Here is a 6,000-nt window from a genome sequence, read left to right on the forward strand (position 1 = left end):
GATTAAATGGCCAAGACAAATCTAGCACAGGTGACTGCTTTTTGTCTGAATCAACTCAGGTCTCGCCAACTTATCTTTGCTAGTATCTAAATAGCTATGCAGGACATGACACATCACACTTTGCAAGATGAATAACCACGCCCTTTCAAATTCCTTCATACAGAATCAAGGGAACCCGGTCAGTAGATAGTATGTCAGCTAGCAACTAACTAAATCCCTGTGCAAGAAGAATACCAGGCATTCTGGAGCAATGGGCTCCAGTGACCCTTTAACTATAATTCCAAGCAAGTTGAAGGTATTTTCCAAACAGTTAGTAAATTCAGCCGGGCCCCTAAGTCAGAATTTGGGTCTCTGGGCCCAGATTGACCAGAGTTAGATCACCCATATCTGGTTTATGGTTTTGTAGTTTTCAGTTTCCAGTGGCTGTGTTAATTAGCAATCCTAATGTGTTCTCTGGTGAGAGAAGGCGTACTTTGCCCACTCAGCATCTGGATAAAAAAGGGTACCTCAGAGGCTTGTCATCAAGTCCAAGCTGCCAAAAGCATGTCACCTACATATCTGAAAAGTACCAACTCCCTAGACCTCTTTCCTACTCTAAGCCTTAGTTACAACGTGCCCTTTAAACTCCTGACCTTGGTTTCATGTATTGAGACCATAAAAATTATGCTACAGCAAGAAAGGCAGGAACTGCCCTTGGCACTCTGCACTGGCTGACAGTTCCAGTCACTGGGCATATCAAACCTAGGAAGCACAAACCTGCTGTTTCTGCAGCACAGGATATCACCCATCTCCACACACTTTGGGCCTTTATCAACTGAGCCTGGAGAAAAAAAATATCCTAAACCCAGGTGTGCTAGATCAAGTTTACATTCAGGGCAAAGCCACTTAACAGTTTAGGTTCTAGCACTGCTCTATTTGGAAGACTGAAGATTAATAAAGTGAATTTGGCAATCAGCTGCTCTTCATGATTTATACATTTGGCCTTGTAACCCATTACTGGAGCAGTTAGTAAACAGCTGTCGGTGATTAAACAGTATCTGGTTTATGGTGTGAGTCAGCCACTTCCTCTTTTGTTAATATGAGCAAGTCACTTTTTTATAGCATGAGCACTGAGGCAGCTTGGTAGAGGCATCTCCACTCTCCAACATGAAGAGGAGTTGGATATACAAACTTTATTCCTTTAACTTAGAGCCCATTACTAGATCCAAGTGACAGAGCAAATCACATTTGCACCATTTGTACGTTGGAAGCTTAAGTTGTTGGAAGTTGGCAAAACTAGACCTTGACACATCTATTCTCACATCTTTTTAGAGGGATACCAGAGTACTCATGTTCAACTCCCCTGAATTTTGATTAATAGCAATCACCTTTGGCTATTTTCCAGTCTTTTTCCATGCCCAGATGGGCCAAAAGGAGTTTGTACTCAGTGCATTTCAGATTACTCTTCCCTGGACATGAAATTGTTCAATCAGCAGTAAGAGAATAGAGCTATATGCAGGCAACTGAAGAGACCACCTGCCTGTACAGCTGTACCAGTTTTAATGGCTGATGTGTGCTCTTATGTGCTCATTTTAATAGTAATTTTAAGACTATTTCCTAGAAACCAGGAAGGATTGGTTGCCTTTAGAGTATCATGCTAGAGGTAAACAGAACTGGGGATCGTGTCTATAGCACCAAGCCCTCTACTATAACTTATTAACACTGCTTAGCATTAACACTGCCTATTCAGACAGATCAGTGCAGTTGTCACAAATAGGTACTCTCTGTTACATGGACTTACTTGACAGAAAATTAACAGAGAACACTTGTCTGACCTTTTTGTGGTAAGGATCAGAGAACCCACTAACCCCAAATGCTCCATGCAGCAGTAGATAAGTCACTGAAAATCCTTCCGTCAGGCTATTCTCATCTCCTCATGGACTCACATGCAAGGCAGTTTGTGCCAAGACATCTAGGAAGACTGAACATCAGGCCCTGAAGGATAATGCTTGGAGCAGAGAACTCAAAGTCCAGAGAGAACACCTGATCAAGTTGAGAAAAGCCTGAAGATGATTAAATGCAGCAAAGCTTTTGCCTTTAGGTTCTGAATTGATTCCACAAGTCTCTTGCATAGAGAGAAAGAGAAATCAGGCAGTAGCCTAATCCCAGTGTAACCTAATCAGCATCCCTATAGCTAGTCAAGGATGATTTTTCAGTTATAAGCCAGATTTTTAATTTAAAGAAAGACCTGTTGACAAGTTTATCTCTAAAGCCTGGGAAGTATGGTATGCTCATTTGCTTCTAGGGTGGGGGTTTTTTTCAGTAACTGTCTTTGTTAGCCCACTTACAGCACTGAATGAGACTGTACATGTGAGAGTCAAAACCTAACATCCTTTAAAGCTACAGAAGTTAGTGTTGTGTCAAAAACAGCACAGATACCTAGATCTTGTTTGCAATATACAAAAAAATGCTTTTCATATCTGAAAGACTATTTTCAGTTCCCATACTTTATGAATAGAATAGTGAGTGTTTTGCTTTTACTTTCCAACCACGTTTCCTCAAATGGGTTTTAGTCACTCCTATCAAAGTACATAGGGTGTGTTATTCAAGCTGTGGCAAGAGACTGTCAGCAAATTTGTCTCAGTTCCCAGCATCAGGACAGTTGTTTCCTATGCATAGAGCTTCTATTGTAACTACTTGTCATATCCAAGTCACTAGTTAATCACCTCTGGTATCCTCCAAAAGCCATTTAACCCTGCTGCCCTCAAAGCAGAAGAGCCAGCAGAGAGGGTAGGAGTTTCTACTTGACAGAGTTTTCTGTCCATGGGAAAAGAACAGCTCTACCCTAGGTCTGGCCTAAGGAGCAACCACAACCAGAGCTTATCCCACAAATCCAAATGCCCTGTGCATACGTAATACCTGATCTAAATCAACTGAGTGAAAACTCGTCTCAGTGCAGCATGAGACAAAGCCAAGGCATTTTTGACAGATACCAGCTTCCACTGCAGGGCAAGTCTGAGCATCAGCTGCTTTCTTAAGCATGGGGGGGGCAGGGGTGGAATGCTTGAAACCTCTGAGTTTTGAAGGGCTCAGCTCCCAGTGACCAGAAAGACACAAAACGCACAGGATGTCTCAAACCACCTGTCAGTCCTCTTGTGCAGTAAGATGCTAGACAGTTAAAGTGTACTGAAGTTGTCTGCCCTGATCAATGGTCAGGGATAAGATGCACTAGGCTTCGGAGTGCAAAGGCTTAGTTTTTATCAGAAGAGATTACGGTGATACCATTTACAGCCTTGAGTTCAGGAGTACATGTTCTCATTTGTACTGTACCTGCCCCCCCACCCCCACCAACCTCTACAGCAATTCCTTCACTAGCTAGAAGAAATGAAACAGTTACTCTCTATTCCCTCCAAGTCAGGAGATTCTCTCCACTGGAAAGTGACTGAGCTTTGTGCCTCCAAGCACACAAGTATAAAGAAAGAAATCAGTGTTATCTCCATCACAGTAGTTCTTTACAGACAGCAAAGCAACCTCTGATACTTGCACAATTTCAGAAGCAACGGCCATGCACTGCCTGGAAGAATGTTTTCTAGAATTATATTCTTTATCTCAAGTTCGCCTAAGAAACAGTTTGCATATGCTTTTGAGGTGATCACAAGAACTTGTTGATGAGCATTAGTAAGGTAAGAGTGACTCTTTCCAAGCAGGAATAGTAGAGTACAACCAACTACACTGGGGTCACTAATTAGCTAGTTAACCAACAGTAGCTCACTCTTTACATTTGCTTACACAGTGCAGCTCTTGCCTGGTGTCCTGCAGATGTGAGCCACTGTGCCAGTTCTTACTCCTTGGAAGCATTATATCCCATCTTCCTCCAGCTGCAGCAAGGAGAAGTCTTGTGTTCTGCAGGGTTTAGGAACATTTAACTTTTAGCATCCAGAGAGAAGCTAGAGTGCAAAAGCTCAGCAGTGACTGCTGAACAGAGCCACGTAAAAACCACAAAGCAAAATCCACAGTAACTTGCATTAATCCTAAGATACACTTTAGTTAGGCTTTGCTTTCAGAGTACCTCTTATAAAAGTCAGAGCCAAACAGTTCAAGTACCCTTTGATCTTGGCTGAGAAGCACTCTGCTAGGGGGTGGGAAAGAATGAGGCCTCAGTAACTTACTTTCAGGAAGTATAGTGCTCTGTGGTTTCAGACTACATGTTACAGGCTATTTCTGGGCCTTGCTCATGAAACCTATTGGACTTGGGCTTTCAGTATACTTAAATAGAAAGGCCATTTTTTATAAAGAATTTTACTATGTCTGATATTACTGTCCCTCCATCAGGAGGGCAATGATATCATGACGCTACTTAGTACTAAAAGTAGTTTTAGCAGGTAAATTGAAAAGCCAAGCTTTCATATATTTTTTGTATCAGGTTTTCTCCTTGAAAACTACCTACTCCAAAAGATAGAAAATGTTCAACTAGCCCCTTGAAGTTTTGAAAAGTTTAAGAAATAGTCAGTATGGGTGCTGTTACTGTTTATCCTGTTAGATAATACAAGATCATATTCTTGCAAAACATGCATGCATCAACATTATAGTAATAGGAAATTATCTCTAGACACACAGCAAGCATGGTTTAAAGAGCTAGAACTAAAGCTCGACTTGAAAATTCACATAGAACTCCTCAGAAAGCTAGAATATCATTATTAAGCACCTTACATAGCCACACAGAGAAAAGGTACTACTAAAAACTTCTAGATACTAAAGTCTTTTATCACTACATATTATTACAGCACTTACATTATGAAGAGCAAAGAGCAAACATGTATCTGCACTTAACTCAGCCTAAGGTTAATATCTGATAGCACACTACCAGAGATTTCCTAGCAGGCTCCTGAAAAACTCATTATCTTGAACCCTGCAGCTAATCACTGCACTTGCACATCGGTTATAGTAAAGCCCTTGTGAATAACAACAAGCAAGCCCATTAACAATAAAACAAATACAAGTAAAATTTTATTACTTATACAGAAAATATTTCAGAGCAAACACAGAGATGAGACCACTGATCAAAACCACCTACCATTTTGAAGATGGGGTGGGAAGCCAACCTCTTTTCCTTAAGTAAAAGGGAGCCTTTACCAGCACAGTAGCAAACCAACACCAGTTAGGTAACATTCATGTTAAATACTACAGCTAGTTCGCTCTCGCGGTTTAAATAAATCAGCAAGCAGAAAAGCATGCTGGGAAGGGAGATTGTAAATGGGAGGAACTTGCATGGGGGAACTTAAGTAGTCAGAAAAAAAAAAATGGAGGAAGTTGTTGAGTTCTTTCTTTGTTGGTGAAAAGAGCTTGAAGTTTACATGTTTCTGAAGAGCTAGGTGAAAAGGAGACCAAAACCTTTTGAAATTATATTTATCATTTATTGTTTATTTGCTATTATTTTCTCTGTGTATAAAGCTGTACTCTCAACAATAGCAATTTTCTCTCTATAACTGCACGTACATTAAGCTGAGCAGAGCTTTGTAGCCTGTAATACTGACAAAATGCTTTGAGTACAGTGGTTCTCATATACTGCTGTAACATACTTGCTTGTGGCTGGATCCTAGTTTCTGCTGCTGGTTTTGGTTTATTGGTTTTTGGTGGTTTTTTGTTGGGTTTTTTCCCCCCCAAAAGCTACCTAGTTCTTTCTGCTGTGGTATAGACTTACACACGTGCAATTATTTGCACAAGGTAACAGTGAATCGCGTTTCAAACTTCGGTTTTGAAATGCTATGACAGGGATTTTCTTTATGGTTTTACAGTTGCATTTCTTTGTTTAAAAGTTAATAGCTGCTGCAGTTTCCCTTTTTCTTTCTGATGCTTGTCTAATATAACTGGAATTTTGCAGCAGGTTTGGAGGGGTGGGAAGACAGTAGCTTCACCTATCGCTCTTCTTTAGTGCCTTGACCTCAGATCTTGGAATTGTTTTCCCACTTAAGAGTTTGCCCATCTGAAAGTTTTTCTATGCTGCATGATTTCAAAATAATC

Source organism: Pygoscelis adeliae, unplaced genomic scaffold (assembly GCF_000699105.1).
Source record: "Pygoscelis adeliae isolate BGI_AS28 unplaced genomic scaffold, ASM69910v1 Scaffold4, whole genome shotgun sequence".
NCBI lineage: Eukaryota > Metazoa > Chordata > Aves > Sphenisciformes > Spheniscidae > Pygoscelis > Pygoscelis adeliae.